Source organism: Ovis canadensis, chromosome 3 (genome assembly GCF_042477335.2).
Source record: "Ovis canadensis isolate MfBH-ARS-UI-01 breed Bighorn chromosome 3, ARS-UI_OviCan_v2, whole genome shotgun sequence".
NCBI classification, from domain to species: domain Eukaryota; kingdom Metazoa; phylum Chordata; class Mammalia; order Artiodactyla; family Bovidae; genus Ovis; species Ovis canadensis.
In genome coordinates, this window is record NC_091247.1 from 8903384 (window position 1) to 8921933 (window position 18550).

Sequence of the window (18550 nt, forward strand, 5' to 3'; positions counted from 1 at the left end):
TGAAGCAGAGGGGTTGGGAAAGGCACTGAGGACAGAGAAGAACACGGCCCAGTGCTGGCCTGTTTCCTCCCTTGGGGGCCAGCCCGCCAGTAATAATGGGTGAAGACAAGACATTCCCAAGATCCAGGTGCCCCACCAAGACTGTGCCATACCCTTACTGCACACTGTGACATCACGGCCGTAGAACCATCCAAATCCTATCACATCCCTTAGCAATGAGTGGAGGCCTCCACACTCCCAGGCAGTGGAGTCGAAGGTACAAGGAGGACAGTGAGTATGTGAACCATCACAGACTTCTTTAGAAAAAGGCAGCATCCGCTGAGGAAGGGAAAGCTCGGTCTGGAGTACCTGAAGAGGGAGGACCTCATAGCCATTGTAAAAGGAGTGCCTGGTTTATCTCCCAGCTTCCCATTAAAACAGCCAAGAAGAGCCATAAAAAGAGCCTATGCTGGCAACAATGCTGTAGACAAAAGGACCAAAGTCACATTTCAAGAGTAATGGCAGAGAGGAAGTAAGCAGTAACCACTTGTTGAATTAACAAGTGGATGGTTTATGGGAAGAAACTGAGAAATGCATTGCTGAAACAAGCCTGTTTCTTTCTCCTGAGGAAGGTGGGAAGGTGATACTGGGACAAAAGAGGGCAGCTTTGTTAGCAAATGTAAACATCCCGCTTTTTCTGATTAGAATTATTTTCTGAGCCAATCAACAACATTCTTCCCTCATCTCTACTTCAAGTGAAACACAAATCCAAAGCAAAGAAAATCCATCTATTTGGAAATGGAAAAATAAAAATCAATCTTAGCTAGCACTTATGTAAAAAGGGACTCTTTATACTGTCTTCTCAATAAACGCTATGATGAGGCAAAAGACAAGAGCCTTGGCGGTCTTATTAGTGAGGAAAAGGCCTCTGACAGGGAGCCCCCATCCTGCTGCAGGGTTTAGATGCCAAGAGAAGTGACTCCACACAGCCTGGGTGTTTGGAGCCAGATGGGCACTACCCACTCCCAAGCTGCTACAGTGGTACCAATTATAGGCTGAGGCATGTTGCAAAAGAAAAAAAGGTCACTCTTGCCAGGTTTATAAGTGATGACCCAGCTCCCCCTATCACCCTGCCTGGGTTTGAGAATGCAAGCTGCATACCTGACCCAGGCTGCTGGATAATCTCACCCAGACTGCTGGATAATCTTACCACTTATCTTGGAAGCAACTCGACAGACATGAAAGGCTCAAGCCTTCCACATATGACAAATGGCAAGGAGGGAAGGTTCTGGTATGTTTGTTGTCAGTTATTCTTTATTCACTGGTACCTCAAGTCTTCCAAAACCCAGAGTCCTAGGGGTTATGGCTGCCTTAGCAATAATCAAACAAACAAATAATGAAGCAGGGATCTGGGTGAGAGGCACAGTTTTTCTTTGAACCCTCTATAGATTCTTCTAAATTACAAAAATAACAGTTGTATGCAAAAGATTTATTTTAAAAATGTTCCTTTCTCAATTATGGAAGGTTTGTTTTTTTTTTAAAAAAAAAAAAAAGGAAAGAGAGTGCTCCTATAAGAAACTGATAAGGGAATGAAGGAAGCCGGATGGGGAGATGAGGTTTCATTGTCAGGCGTGAAGGAACAGCTTCCACTCAAGTGGAGGCAGGCTGTCCCATGCAGCAGCATCGTGCCACACGTGACCACCGAGCAAGGAAACGCAGGCAGGGAAAGCAAGACATGTGCATGTAAGACACACACCGGACTTTGAAGACCGAGTACGAATGAAAAAGGATGCAGAATGTCTCAATAATTTTTATGTTGACTACATGTTGAAGATAAAGTGTATGGATTTTAATGTGGCTACTAGAAAATGTAAAAACATATACAGAGCTGGCTTTACAATCTGCTTGACGTTGGTTATGCATCAGAGTTGTCCCACCTGCGATGAGGAGCTGAGGGCCCTGGGTCGAGGGGTGGGGACTGTAAACTCCAGGCCCTCTGCACAGGTGGGCAGAGCAGCTGCAGTAAGCTCGAGGGTAGCCCACCTAGGAAGAGTGGCCACCCAGGTGTGGGTGTTAGGCCAAAGGCGCACTGAAGAGGGGAGGGGAGAAGATTCCAGAAATGGTGACGGGATCTGATGGTATGCATGACACCCCCACTTCCGATTCCTTACCTCTCCCAGTTCACTTTGGTATGATTTCCATCACTCCTCTGTCGATATATTTGCAACTTTTACGTGACATATGTACTGAGCCCGCGCTGTAATTTGCTCTTCTCTCTAATCCAGTCTTGGATATCTTTGTAAATCAGTAAATACAGATACATCTTTAACATGGAACATTACAGAGTAAATACCTATGTTGATTATATTCTTTTAATCTTTAAATACTAAGATTTTTTCATTGTTTTAGCATCTCTATCCCTGTCATCTTTAAAATTATGTTTAGAAACACTTAAATGCTAGTTCTTTTAAACCTTTCCCACTGTCTTTTTGCCTAACTTTACTCTTTGAGTTTTTGAGTTCTTTTTTTATACTCTTATCTAATTTTTTAGCTTCATTGTTTAACTGTTCAGATGCTGTCTCACCACTGTTAATTTTAATCCTTTCCCTCATTTCTGTTATCTTTTCTAGTCTTAATTTTCTAATTTAAAAAAATGTACGTTCCTCTTAATCATCTGACTTATTTTATCTTTCTTGTCTCACGGTTTAAAATATTCAGCAGAGGAAGAACTTGGAAAGATGGCAGAGGAAGCATGCATCTGCACAACTCCTTCCCATGGAAATAAGCAAAAATAGCCCAATACACAGAAGAAAACCTACTGGAAAAAGAGAAGGGAGAAACTCCATGCTATAATCCTGAATATCTGCTGTATGGGCAAGATCGTTCTAAAGGCCAACAGTGCCCGATCTGAGGCATGAGGCCCAGAAGCATGAGCAGCACTCACCAGAAGGTGTTTGTTCTTTTTCCTTTTTCACGGCCCCAGCTTTCTAACAAGAAGTGGTGGCCTAATCTGAGGAAAGGCTGAAGGAGAGAAGGAAGAGTATATCTTAAGAGCCATTTGAACCTCTCAAAAGATATTACCCAAGTACATTTGAGCCCGTGAATCATGGGGAACCCCACTGACCTAGGCCCTCTTTGGAGAAGCCTGTTTGCCCTGAAGTGAGTAGGGGATGGAGAGCTGAACATTCAAGGGGAGACCTGCCATGGGGTCATGTATACCACAGGCACAGGGGACTCTGCAGACAGGAGGACAGGGTGGGGAGAGAGTAAAACCAGATAGCATGTCCCCATTGCCTCTGTCCCCTTCTCACTTCCCAAGAAACATCAAGGCCAGACCTCCAGCGCCAGCTCTGAAAGAGAAGATTCACCATTGCTCAGGGAAGCAGGGGTCAAGGTTAATCTACCCATATTATCAGTTGGGTAAATGCAGACCCAGACAGAGGTGCTTCTACCCAAGATGATCATGCAGGAAAAAACTAGCCCAGGACCTGTGAAAAGAGGTTTATAAAAGACAGATGAGAGTATAGATGGGAAGTTTTTTAAAAAATAGAAATCAAAGGAAACATAACAATAGCTTGGTTTTCTCAAAAAAAAAAAAAAGAGAGAGAGAGAGACAGTAAGAACTCAAAAGAAAAGATCAGATAATACCATAGACAGACTTTTCAAGGTTCTAGGATAAAAATCCCAGACTTTGGCAGGAAAAGGGTTGATTCACAGTGTGGAGGTGCTTTCTGGGAGGGGAGTAGGCCTGAAGGGGAGGAAATGAGGGTGCCTGAGAGTGAATCTCCTTCATGGGCGCTGTGTGTGTGTGTGCTTTCTTCCTGGACTGGAGATGGTCCCCAGTGCACACAGCTTACAGTCTTCTCCTCTGTGACCCCCAAGCCCTCAGGACGACTCAAGCATCCGTATCATGAGTCTAAAGGGATTGCTGTTGTTGTTCAGTCGCTCGGCTGTGTCTGACTCTTTGCAACCCCATGGACTGCAGCCTGTCAGGCTTCCCTTCACCATCTCCCAGAGCTTGCTCAAACTCATGTCCATTGAGTCGGTGCTGCCATCCAACACAACTGTGGCACGAGTGCTGTTTCATACGCTGGGAGGTGGACCCCTGAAGGCAGCAACATGGCACACAAGGTAACAGCGTCTCAGTTCTGACTCCTTCCACAGGGCTGACAGCTCCCTTGGTGCAGGCTGCATGGATCCCTGAGCTGCACTCATAATTCCACAAGGAACATGGGAAACTTCTGGAAGACACACACACTCCTTTGTGTGCTATTTTATTTATTTTTTCTTTTTTTGACCTGGGCCATTTTAAAAGTCTTTATTGAATTTGTTACAATATTGTTTCTGTTTCATGTTTTGGGGTTTGGCTAGGAAGCATATGGGATCTTAGCTTCCTGACCAGGGATTGGACCAGAGATTGAAACTGCCTCACCCACAGTGGAAGGCGAAGTCTTACCCACTGGACTGCCAGGGGAGTCCTTCCCTTACGATCTTGATCTTGTATCTTATTTCCCGTTCAGATTGTTGGCTGAAAACAACCTTAAGCCAAGCACAAGTCTTCATTCTTGCTTATCGGAAAACCATGATCAGCTTTTGGGGTCTGAACTGGCTCAGCAGCCGAAGGAGCAGTAATCCCCACAGAGCTGGGGGCAGCGAGGAGACTTCTATCCTGAAGGAAACTGTCTCCTCCCACACAGTCACTCCCCATCCTGCCCCTTTCTTCCTCTGCAGCACTCAGTGCCCTGGGAGTCATCCCAGCTACTGGTACCCTGTCTGCCTCCCACCCCTCCCCCTACTAAATGTTAGCTCCAAGAGAACAGGGCCCCATCTGCCTTGTTCATGGTGTACCCCGAGTGCCTAGCACAGAGAAGGGCTCGAAAAATACATGTTGAATGCCTACGTGGCTATGTGAAAATGTAAAAACATGTGGAACAAGTTCATTCAGAATAGAGAGACTTCGTGGGGCTGTTTTAACGGCTCTTTTTGAATGAGGTCACTGGTGGCCCTGGTCAGAGCGCTGTGGGACCTGCTCTATTTCTTTATCCATCTCTGACAGGCAGCTGGTCTGTGAGGACTGTGACAAGTGCAGGGAGCAAAAGGAATCCATCTGCCAGGCATCAACCAGGCCTGATGTATGGCACTGATGCTAGGAAAGGCTTAATGGCTGGCAGCGCTTCTAAAGGCACTTTTCTCTCTGGTCATAAAATGTGAGACAGGAATTTATGTCCTAGCTTTCATTTGTATTAAAACTATGGAATCACTGACATTTAACGGTTGGAAAGTCATCTGAGGCTTGATTTCCCAGTTTGACCTCCTCACCCACTAAGACGGCTCCAAGATTGGCGTGCCAGCTACGCAGCAGCCCACTAGTGTGTACAACCAACTTTGGATCAGTGTGTCTTATTTATGTTTGCTGTGATTGAAGAAAGATGCTGTCAGTGGCAGATACTTTGGAACAACTCCCAAAAGTTGGAAGGCTGAGACGTAATTTCCTAACCTGCTTAGCAGTTGAGGGTTCTGGATGTGATTTAGAGTCCACACTCTAAATCAGAGGCACTCATGAGAGACTGATCGGAGCTGGGCAGATGAAGGGAGAGGACACAGGGCACCAGCTTGCTTTAGGAGATCATGACAGAGCTGTTGTGGTCGTGGAGTCAGCAGCGTCTTGGCTCTCTGGCTTTCTGAGGGAGCAGGGGCAGCTTTGGGGATCAAAGCCGAGTTGGTTCTGCTGCTGGCTTCGGTGGCAGCTGCTTCTTGATGGATCAGCTTCTTGTTATGCAGTGGCAGCCTCCCTGATCATCGCAGAGCACAGTGGTTCTAGGGACAGGAGTTGTGCCTAGGAGCTCAGGCTACAGTCTGCTCTCCAGCCCTGCCAAGAAGTCTGTAAACACTTAATTTCCTGTATTGCTATTAAATCTCATTCTGCTTCTACCAGGTGGAGTGGGTTCTGTTGTCTGCAACAGATTACTGACCGATAGGCCTTATATAGTGATGTCTGTCTCACTGGGTTTTGAGCTTAACAGTCTGCGTGATCCTGTGCAGAGGGCAGAGTATGCACAGTCTTCAGGTGGGAGCAGTGGCGCAATCTCCAGTGGGGAAGAAAAAGAGACTGTGTACTTTGAAGGGAAAACATAGGCATTTGGCCTTGAGAGTTTAAAAGAGAGCTTGCTCACAGCACTAGGCCTTTCTGCTCCAATCAGCAAAGAGGTGCTAAAGGGCAACCAAAAGAACATACACTAATTGTGGACACTTCTAATGTCACCGCTATGCTGGAGCAATGACTCTGTGACCACTACCCCTAACTTGCTTCATGTTGTCTTCAGCCTTTTCCAGGTGTGTCACCAAAAACTGTTGTATCCAAAAGTGTACCAAAATCACAGAAGAGCTGAGAAATACCAGTCTATCCTATGGGCTTGCTTCCCAGGCTCCCCAGGTGGCACTAGTGGTAAAGAACTCGCCTGCCAATGCAGGAGACATAAGAGGAAAGTTCCATCCCTGGGTCAGGAAGATCCCCTGGAGAAGGTAATGGCAACCCATTCCATTACTCTTGCCTGGAGAATCCCATGGACAAAGGAGCCTGGTGGGCTACAGTCCATGGGGTCACAAAGAGTTGGAAATGACTGAAGCAACTGAGCACACACATAGGCTAACGTATAGATGGTTTAATGTCTCCACAATAAAAACTTTACTGCATCTCAAGGTCCTGTTAGTTTAGGGTGCACTGGCCGCTAGACTCGTGTACTGAATCCAGTCTGTTTTATCATCCCTTGCACCCACTGTGATTTTAGGTCTAGCCCAGTGTCATGCAGAGAGAGGGCCTAATTCCTTGTTCATATTCAGTTCAGTCAGTTTAGTCACTCAGTCATGTTCAACTCTCTGCGACCCCATGAACCATAGCATACCAGGCCTCCCTGTCCATCACCAACTCCCGGAGTTTACCCAAACTCATGTCCATCGAGTGGGTGATGCCATCCAACCATCTCATCCTCTGTCGTCCCCTTCTCCTCCTGCCCTCAATCTTTCCCAGCATCAGGGTCTTTTCAAATGAGTCAGCTCTTCGCATCAAGTGGCCAAAGTATTAGAGTTTCAGCTTCAACATCAGTCCTTCCAATGAACACTCAGGACTGATCTCCTTTAGGATGGACTGGTTGGACTTCCTTGCAGTCCAAGGGACTCTCAAGAGTCTTCTCCAACACCACAGTTCAAAAGCATCAATTCTTCGGCGCTCAGCTTTCTTTACAGTCCACCTCTTACATCCACACATATTACATCCTTTCAAATGTGAGAGGGCAGCTATTAAGTCCTCTGTGAATTTTCTCTTTTTCAAGTAAAACACACCCCCCGCCCTGAAATTTTTTTTTCTTTACTGGATCATTCCCACCAGACATAAGTATCTTTATTAAACAAAAGCAGAGCACACCAAAACAACAACAACAAAAAAACAGTTTTCAATTCAGACCCCCTCCGGCCCTGCAAAGAGCTGACTGGGGTCACTGTTTCCAGTTCTATCCTTTCATTGTCTCTTGAAGCCAGTCCAGTGCGACTTTCATCCTCACTGTTCTAAAGAAGCAGTTTTGTCAAAGGCCACCTGTGACCCACATGATGCTAAGTCAATGGTCAATTCTTGGCTCTTCACTGGATGACCCAGCAGTAACATTTGACACAGAAATATCATAACCTCTTTCTGTTTTTTAAAACTATTTATTTATACTAATTTCCTCCCTCCTCCAAATTAAATTAGATTGTGTAGCCATGCTACACAGTGGTTTCACATATTAAGTCTCAAAATCTAACTTTTATTTGGGACTTATGTGAACAGTTAAGCTAAGTCTATCAAATCAGAGCCATCCTTCTCACTAATAAAGTTTGTCTATTGATTGCCTTTTCCTAAAATCTCCTGGTATTCCACACATTTTTCTCACAATGTTTTTACCTTTCCCTATTTCACTGTGATTCATAGTCACATTAAAGAACAAAACAAAAACCTTGATGCATTCTTTCAAATCTTTCCTACCTGAGGGTCCACATCTACACTGTCCAATAAGGCATGCACAAACCACACATGGCTCTTGAGTACTTAAAATGTGGCCGCTCTGAACTAAAATGCTGAAGCATAAAATACACGCCAGATTTCAAACACAGTACTGAAAAGAAAAGGAAATTACCTTAATTATTTTTAGTAATGAGTATATGTTAAAATGGTAATATCTGGGGTATATTGAGTTAAATAAGTTACTGAAATAAAATTTTACTATTATTATTTTTTTACCTTTTAAAATATGGCTGCCACTGAATTTCTCTGGTGGTACAGTGGATAAGAATCTGCCTGCTAAGGCAGGGGACACAAATTCAATTGCTGGTCCAGGAAGATTCTGCATACTGCTGCTGTTAAATTGCTTCAGTCGTGTCTGACTCTGTGCGACCCCATAGACGGCAGCCCACCAGGCTCCCCCGTCCCTGGGATTCTCCAGGCAAGAACACTGGAGTGGGCTGCCATTTCCTTCTCCAATGCATGAGAGTGAAAAGTGAAAATTTAGTCGCTCAGTCGTGTCCAACTTTTAGCAACCCCATGGACTGCAGCCTACCAGGCTCCTCCGTCCATGGGATTTTCCAGGCAAGAGTACTGGAGTGGAGTGCCACTGCCTTCTCTGAAGATTCCGCATACCGAGGAGCAATGAAGCCCTCGAGCCACAACTACTGAAGCCTGTGCACCTAGAGCCCATGCTCCGCAACAAGAGAAGACACCACAATGAGAAGAGCACGCACCACAACGAAGAGGAGCCCCTGCTTGCCATAACCAGAGAAAGTCCTTGCACAGCAACAGAAAACCCAGTGCAGCCATAAATAAAAACATAAGTAAAATCTGGCTACTAGAAAATCTGAAATTCCATATGTAATTTTACATACTTGCTATTACTGGAAGCCATTTATTCCTTTTCACTCAGTTCAGTTCAGTTCAGTCACTCAGTCGTGTCTAACTCTTTGCGACCCCATGAATCACAGCACACCAGGCCTCCCTGTCCATCATCAACTCCCGGAGTTCACTCAGACTCTCATCCATTAAGTCAGTGATGCCATCCAGCCATCTCATCCTCTGTTGTCCCCTTCTCCTCCTGCCCCCAATCCCTCCCAGCATCAGTCTTTTCCAATGAGTCAACTCTTCACATGAGGTGGCCAAAGTACTGGAGCTTCAGTTTTAGCATCATTCCTTCCAAAGAAATCCCAGGGCTCATCTCCTTCAGAATGGACTGGCTGGATTTCCTTGCAGTCCAAGGGACTCTCAAGAGTCTTTTCTAATACCACAGTTCAAAAGCATCAATTCTTTGGCACTCAGCTTTCTTCACAGTCCAGCTCTCACATCCATACATGGCCATAGCCTTGACTAGATGGACCTTTGTTGGCAAAGTAATATCTCTGCTTTTCAATATGCTATGTAGGTTGGTCATAACTTTTCTTCTAAGGAGTAAGCGTCTTTTAATTTCATGGCTGCAGTCACCATCTGCAGTGATTTTAGAGCCCCAAAAAATTAAGTCTGCCACTGTTTCCACTGTTTCTCCATCTATTTCCCATGAAGTGATGGGACCAGATGCCATGATCTTCGTTTTCTGAATGTTGAGCTTTAAGCCAACTTTTTCACTCTCCTCTTTCACTTTCATCAAGAGGCTTTTTAGTTCCTCTTCACTTTCTGCCATAAGGGTGGTGTCATCTGCATATCTGGGGTTATTGATATTTCTCCCAGCAATCTTGATTCCAGCTTGTGCTTCCTCTAGCCCAGCGTTTCTCATGATGTACTCTGCATAGAAGTTAAATAAGCAGAGTGACAATATACAGCCTTGACTTGGAACCAGTCTGTTGTTCCATGTCCAGTTCTAACTGTTGCTTCCTGACCTGCATACAGATTTCTCAAGAGGCAGGTCAGGTGGTCTGGTATTCCCATCTCTTTCAGAATTTTCCACAGTTTATTGTGATCCACACAGTCAAAGGCTTTGGCATAGTCAATAAAGCAGAAGTAGATGTTTTTCTGGAACTCCCTTGCTTTTTCAATGATCCAGGGGATGTTGGCAATTTGATCTCTGGGGTCCTTTTCACTAAATAACCACAAACATCCTAGTTATCTTTCCAAGTCAGAATACAGATAGGTATCAATCTTTTTAACAGATGATTAGTATTGTACTGACACATTCCTGATGGACTTTTTTTTTTTTCTTCTACTTTTACAAGCAATCCTACAGCAAACAGCCTTCTACATACGCCTCCTTGGGCAGTCACACCTCATTGCTAACTCATATTTGCTTCCTGTCCTCTCAGATCCTGGCTCTAGAGACAACCAGATGTGTGGTTTATGCTTTACAACATCTCTAAACTTGCGTGCTGCTTTAGAATTTTTTTGCCTAGGAAAACCAGCAGCGGGCCTCACTGTACAGGCCAAATCTCCTAATTTTCCTATAGCGTTGTTTGTCAGACTTCATCTCTGTTCAGATCTTCAGCTCTGGAAACCAGACAACCAAATATAATTTCTCATATTAACCCTCCAAAGCAAAACTAATTTGACTATTGTTTTCCTCCAAGAAAGGAAGCTGGTTTATATTAACTTAAACCCTTTAGTGAATAATAAAAGTTGTTTTTTCCCTTCTCTTAGGGGAAGAGACATAATATGAAAATTAATTTTCGTCTGTTGGCCCTAAGAGCTCATTATGTCAACCCGATACAAGACAGCTCTTAATAGCCTTTCCCAGGAAGACTGCTGTTTTTCCAAAAGAAAATTGACAGTGGCAGATTTATTTGTGATTAAATACTTAAGGGGCTGACATAAACAAAAAGAAAAATGACATAATATAGAGAAACAAAGGCTGTGAAAACAACCCACATTAAAATGCTTGTTTATACTACCTGGAAAAAAAGTTCTCCTGGAAAAAAAAAAATCTAAGAGTCAGGAGAAACATAAGGAAGAAGAAAAGGAGGCAAGCAAATGCATAATGGATAATTGTTCTTTTTTGATTCTGTCTTGGCCTAGAAAGCCATCTTCAGGAATAAGAAAGCATTTGTCTTGGCATCAAATTTGTTCTCACAAGGCATGGGCTCTATGCATTACTAATAAGGAAGTCACTCTGTAGGAAGCAGTATTTGGGAAAGTGAAAAATATGTTTTCTATTTGTAATTCAGAATCTTCTGTCTATGTAGGGCTTTTCTCTCACTGTGGCTAAACTTAGTAAGCATAATTTAACCACTCAACTAAGGTAGTCTTTTACAATGAGTATTTAAAAAATGCAGAAATCCCCATTCGGTGACTCTAGGGTGACATCTGGGAATCTGTAATTTGGAAAGCTTTCCAAATTTAATTGCACTTTTTTTTTTTTTTTGGATAGGGCGCCCATCCAGTATCCATTCCCCTTCTTCTGATGATAGCACTGTGATTCTTCCTTTGGGGAATCATTTCTTTGTGGTCTCTGTGAAGTGATCTAACCACCCCCACCCCCCCGCCCCATTCGCACACATACATACCCTCATCCTGCCCAGTTCTGGCTTGGGTACATGAGCCAAGCCCAGCCAATTAGCATGTTTTATCCCCTCTGATCAAAATGATTGATTCACAGATGAGCATAGAACCCAAGAAATCCAATGAATGTCAAGCCTGGGGTGTGTTCTAGAACCATTGAGAAGGAGGTCTTATAATATCTTTCTGCTAGGATTGTTCACTGATAGAAAGAAAGCCTGGAATCGTTCATTTTCTTTGTCTCCAAGTGGAAAGACTTTGAGAATCAAGTCAATCCAGAAAATGAAAAAAGACTCTTGAGGACATTATTTGAGCACCCGGTTCTATTCTTTCCTAAAGCCTGGTCTGGGCTTCCCAAGCACTGCCAGTGGTAAATATCCCTGCCAATGCAGGAGATGCGAGAGACATGGGTTCAGTCCCTGGGTTGGGAAGATCCTCTGGAGAACGGAATGACAACCCATTCCATTATTCTTGTATGTAAAATCCGATGGACAGAGGAGTCTTGCAGGCTACAGTCTATGGGATCACAAAGAGTCAGACCCTACTGAGCAACTAACACTTTCACCATGAGCTGATGATTCTCCTCTGCTTGCCATTCACAGCCTTTGATAATCTCAAAAAAATTTGAAAAAGTGCTAAGGTACTAATCAGAAAAAGTGTGATGTGTTACTAGTCCAGCCTGTAGCTGAAGAACAACTGTTCAGTGGTGATTATAATCAAGAGGACAGGAGTATGAATTACTTGACCACAATCCAGCCACCAGTTTTCACCTGGTATCAGAGCCACAGGCATTGCTACTGCAAGTGGCAGTGAAAGCAGAATTATTAATACAAATGATGGGTGGTAAGCATAGGGAGGCAAGCTTTGACTTCAGTATTAGGGAAAGATAATAAAGCTGCCCCAATAACAAATGTAGTTGTGGGCTCCCTGAGCTTAGATGTCATAAGCAGAAGTTGGCAAGGGTTTCTGTAGAAGAGATTCCTGTATTATCCTAGAGGAGTGGTTTTTAAATATGTCCTTGGACCAGCAATTAGGATGTTACTTGTGAGCTTGTTACAAATGCATCCACAGATCCATCCACAACCAGAGAATCAGAATCTCAAGGGGGGATGGGGGAGGGACAGGAAACTGTTTTAAGAAGCCCTCTGTATACAGTCGGCAAAAACAAGACCGGGAGCTGACTGTGGTTCAGATCATGAACTCCTTATTGCCAAATTCAGACTTAAACTGAAGAAAGTAGGGAAAACCACTAGACCATTCAGGTATGACCTAAATCAAACCCTTTACGATTATACAGTGGAAGTGAGAAATAGATTTAAGGGACTAGATCTGATAGACAGAGTGCCTGATGAACTATGAACAGAAGTTCGTGACATTGTACAGGAGACAGGGAGCAAGACCATCCCCAAGGAAAAGAAATGCAAAAAAGCAAAATGGCTGCCTGAGGAAGCCTTACAAATAGCTGTGAAAAGAAGAGAAGTGAAAAGCAAAGGAGAAAAGGAAAGATATACCCATTCGAATGCAGAGTTCCAAAGAATAGCAAGGAGAGATAAGAAAGCCTTCCTTAGTGATCAATGCAAAGAAATAGAGGAAAACAATAGAATGGGAAAGTCTAGAGATTTCTTCAAGAAGATTAGAAATATCAAGGGAATATTTCATGTAAAGATGAGCACAATAATGGACAGAAATGGTATGGACCTAACAGATGCAGAAGATATTAAGAAGAGGTGGCAAGAATATACGGAAGAACTATACAAAAATGATCTTTGGTACCCATATGATCACGATGGTGTGATCACTCACCTAGAGCCAGACATCTTGGAATGTGAAGTCAAGTGGGCCTTAGGAAGCATCACTACGAACAAAGCTAGTGGAGGTGATGGAATTCCAGTTGAGCTATTTCAAATCCTGAAAGATGATGCTGTGAAAGTGCTGCACTCAATATGCCAGCAAATTTGGAAAACTCAGCAGTGGCCGCAGGACTGGAAAAAGTCAGTTTTCATTCCAATCCCAAAGAAAGGCAATGCCAAAGAATGCTCAAATTACCACACAACTGCACTCATCTCACACGTTAGCAAAGTAATGCTCAAAATTTTCCAAGCCAAGCTTCAACAATACGTGAACAAGGAACTTCCTGATGTTCAAGCTGGTTTTAGAAAAGGAAGGAACCAGAGATCAAATTGCCAACATCTGCTAGATCATCAAAAAAGCAAGAGAGTTCCAGAAAAACATGTATTTCTGCTTCACTGACTATGCCAAATCCTTTGACTGTGTGGATCACAATAAACTGTGGAAAATTCTGAAAGAGATGGGAATACCAGACCATCTGACCTGCCTCTTGAGAAATCTGTATGCAGGTCAGGAAGCAACAGTTAGAACTGGACATAGAACAACAGACTGGTTCCAGATAGGAAAAGGAGTACGTCAAAGCTGTATATTGTCACTCTGCTTACTTAACTTCTATGCAGAGTACATCAAGAGAAATGCTGGGCTGGAGGAAGCACACGCTGGAATCAAGATTGCCAGGAGACATATCAATAACCTCAGATATGCAGATGACACCACCCTTATGGCAGAAAGTGAAGAAGAACTAAAGAACTTCTTGATGAAAGTGAGAGTGAAAAAGTTGGCTTAAAGCTCAACATTCAGAAAACGAAGATAATGCCATTCGGCCCCATCACTTCATAGCAAATAGATGGGGAAACAGAGGAAACAGTGACAGACTTCATTTTTTGGACTCCAAAATCACTGCAGATGGTGACTGCAGCCATGAAATTAAAAGATGCTTACTCCTTTGGAGGAAAGTTATTACCAACCTAGACAACATATTAACAAACAGAGACATTACTTTGCCAACAAAGGTCCGTCTAGTCAAGGCCATGGTTTTTCCAGTAGTCATGTATGGATGTGACAGTTGGACTATAAAGAAAGCTGAGTGCAGAAGAATTGATGCTTTTGAACTGTGGTGTTGGAAAAGACTCTTGAGAGTTCCTTGGACTACAAAGAGATCCAACCAGTCCATCCTAAAGGAGATCAGTCCTGGGTGTTCATTGAAGGACAGATGTTGAAACTGAAACTCTAGTACTTTGGCCACCTGATGCAAAGAATTGACTCACTGGAAAAGAACCTGATGGTGGGAAAGATTAAAGGCCGAAGGAGAAGGGGACGACAGAGGATGAGATGGTTGGATGGCATCACTGACTCGATGGACATGAGTTTGGATAAACTCTGGGAGTTGGTGATGGACAGGGAGTCCTGGGGTGCTGCAGTGCATGGGGTCGCAAAGAGTCAGACATGACTGAGTGACTGAACTGAACTGAACCTGGGCTTCCCTGATCATCCAGGGGTTAAGTATCCACCTTGCAATGCAGGTGACACTGGTTCAAGCTGAAGATTCCACATGCTACAGAGCAGCTAAGCCCGTGCATCACAGCTACTGAGCCCATGATCCAGAGTGTGAGCTCCACAAGAGAAGCCCTGGAATGACACGCTTGTGCACCTCAACTAGAGAGTAGCCCCTACCCGGCACAACTAGAGAAAGTCAGTGCACCGCAACAAAGAGCCAGCAAAGCCAATAAATAAATGATTTTTCTTTTAACAAAGAAAGGAATCCTTCTTGGTGATTCTCATATATGTCAGGTTTGAGAACAACATTATTAGACTTGAGAGCACTGATTCTCAGTTTCCTAAGCCTCCATCCCCAGAGATTCTGATTGAGTAAATTCGGGGCAGGGCTTGGGGACTTCCATTTCTAACAAATTCCCAGATAATGCTGATGCTGCTGGTCCAGGGACCACACTTTTGAGAACCACTATTTGAGAGGGTGACCTAAGAGATGTCTGAAGTTCCGTTCAGTGTTGAGATTCTCTGATCTTGAGGATTGATGCTGCAGATCCAGTCCTACTGCACAACCCTGCTAGGCTCCATGCGGTGTTGCCGCCAAAATGACCCAGCTCAGCAGTAGAAGAGTGCTTTAAAATAACTCAGGTTCCTCACTAAGTCACAAAAGATGACAGATGTATTTCTTAAAATATAACTTAGAGCAACCAAAACCATAGGGAAACCTATCAGCTACCCTCAGACAAAGTAGGTGTTTCTGTACCTCTGACTGGTCAACACTTCCTAAAGGTTTTTATTTGGGCAGTCCTAACCAGTGCCCTGTGGACCTACTGTCCTTTGCCTCAGTCCCTCTCTTCCTAAATTTACTGCTTCAAAAACTGCAAAAATGCTGGGCAGGACTTTGCTCTGAGGGCAGGGGAGGAGGAAAAACTGAACAGGCAAAGCTAGAATTTTAATGAGACATGGGAAGGAAAAGGTTGCGAACTTTCACGTAGACATTAATCATTTTTGTCCATAACAGTTATGATTTAGTCACGCTTTGTGCCAGACACTGTTTTTAGCACTTTGCATAAATCAGTTCACTTAAAGCTCACATCAATATTGTGAGAGTGGTGTTAACTGTCATTTTACAAATGAGTTAACCAAGGCTCAGAGGGGTTAAGCAACTTGTCCAAGGGCACACACAAAATAAGTGAGATGTTAGAAACCTGAACTTGGGTCTGTGTGGCTCCCAAGTCCTTGTTCTTGAACACTGCCTGATAAGCCTTCCTACCAAACAAGGACAAACACATCTAGGGCAAGCGGCTTCGCAGCACCGGGTTCTCAGCTAGGCCTTCTTACTGCCACCTGCTCGAACCCTCACACCTGGGCCCCTCCTTGCTCCTTTATATCCATTATGAGCTGTGTCTGCCCGCCAGTTCTTGGTGCTGATATGGGAGAGTCAGCAAAGATAGCTGACATCTTGAAAGTAATGCCTTCTTTGACATGATATCATCAAGATGAATGAGTAAATATGGTTAAACCAGATTCTAAAAGGCCCTAAACATGAGGCATTGGCTTTTAAACTCGACACAACAGGAAATGAGAAGCGGTAGAGGACTTTGGAGTAGGGATGGAGGCTCTCTCCCCTGGCTTTCCATCACAGTCACCTGCATCCCACGCCCCATCACCATCCTGGACTTTTGGGAACAACAGGCGGGGGGGTGAGGGACCCACACACCTGTTTGGTTAAGATGTTTCACAGGTGATTCTTCTGTTGGCCCTAAAAGTCCATGATGTCTGTCCAGTACAAGACTGCTCTTCATAGTCTCACTTAGAAGTGAGATGATTTGGATTACTGCATTAAAGAGGTAATTTTTTGTTTGTTTTTAAACTTTTTAGTGTTGTATTGGTTTCTGCCGTACAATCATGCCAATCAGCCATAATTATACGGCATACCCCTCCCTCCCTAGCCTCCCCCCACCCACCCGTCATCGCGTGCCTCCAGGTCACCACAGAGCACCAGGCTGGGCTCCCTCTGCTACACAGCAACTTCCCACCAGCTAGCCATCTTACACGTGAGAGTGTACTTATGCTACTTTCTCCACTCGTCCTCCTCTCACCCTCCCCTACTGTGTTCAAAAGTCCATTCTCTACATCTGCATCCCCACTGGTGGTGGTTTAGTCACTAAGTCATGTCCAACTCTTGCAACCCCATGGACTGTAGCCTGCCAGGCTCCTCTGTCCATGCAGAATCGCCAGGCAAGAATACTGGAGTGGGTTGCCATTTCCCCATTCCTTCCCTGCAAATAGGTTTTATCAATACCATTTTTCTACATTCCATATATATGTGTTAATATACTATATTTGTTTTTCTCATTAGAGAGGTAATTTTTTCCTAAAGGAACAAAAGCAACTGGAGAAATTGTAGATGAACCTTTAACTGTTTTAAGGCAGGGAAGCCTTTGGTAACTAAGAATAAACAAGATGAATAAATTAATAGATTTGACTAAACTTAAAAAAGTAATAGTCTGTCTAAAGCTTGTCAAGAATGTTAGAAGGCAAATAATGAACTGTAAAAATACTTGCTACATATTTGACCATAAAATTAATTCCCTTAATAAATAAAAAGTATTTCAATAAGGAAAGGATAAATAGTCCCAAGGAAAAATGGACAATGTGCATGATACGTATTTCATTTGAAAAACAAATACAGATTGAGTCAATGTGAGAAAAAAGTTTCACCTCACTACTAAATGTGGGAATTCAAGTTAAAATAAGGTACCACTTTGGGAAATATTTATAAATAATAATGCCTTATAAATAATGCCTAGCATTTGAAGATGAAAAAAAAACAAACAGGCATGTTTATATGCTCTTGGGAGAATTGTAAACTGCCACAACTTTCCAGCATTTTGGCCTTATGCTTCAAAGCCTTTAAAATGTTCATTTTCTTGGGTCCAATAATCTCCATCACTGCTATGAATTTCTCTGAAGATGATAACCTCTTACAGACTTACACACAGACAAATGCATGTGCATTCAATGCATCTTTAGTACAAGTGAAAAAGTGATAATAAACTGCATGTATAATAATAAAGTGTGGCTTAAATACATTGTCGTCGAATAAACAAATTATTTTTATAATCAGAAAAATGGTAATTGTTATTTCTAAGGTCTATATGGATAATCCTATTATAAGGATAATATCATGGAGTGTTAAATAAAGGGAAAAACCTCTGGAGGCTGTGAAGTCATTTAGTCTTTCAGGCATAAGGTCATGAAGACAAAGGAGGAGTAAAAGTGAGATTCCAAAGGAAGAGAGAAATTTTCTAAGCCAGTGCTGTCCACTATTAGAAACATTAGTCATAGGTGGCTATTTAAATGGACTCCCTGGTGGTTCAGATGGTAAAGAATCTGCCTGCAATGTGGGAGACCCAGGTTCAATCCCTGGGTCGGGAAGATCCCCTGGAGAAGGAAATGGCAACCCACTCCAGTATTCTTGCCTGGGAAATCCCATGGACAAAGGAGATTTAAAGTGAAATAAAATTTTAAATTCATTTCCTTAGTTGGATTAGCCATATTTCAAGTGCTCAATAGCCACAGGTGGCCAGTGGCCACAGAATCAGACAGCACAGATTACAGAATGCCTCCATCATCACAGAAAGTTCTATTGGACAGAGCTGCTCTAAACATTCTACCGCAGGCCTGGATCCAGCTTTTGACTCATCTCTTCAGCTTCATTTCTTGGTACACTTC

General features: G+C 43.4%; 1 protein-coding gene across 2 annotated transcripts in view; it reads right to left on the reverse strand.

The window, feature by feature from the left end:
- The window catches only part of GARNL3 (GTPase activating Rap/RanGAP domain like 3), a 165717-nt gene that overhangs the window by 145227 nt on the left and 1940 nt on the right, over window positions 1-18550 (reverse strand). The window lies entirely within an intron of this gene.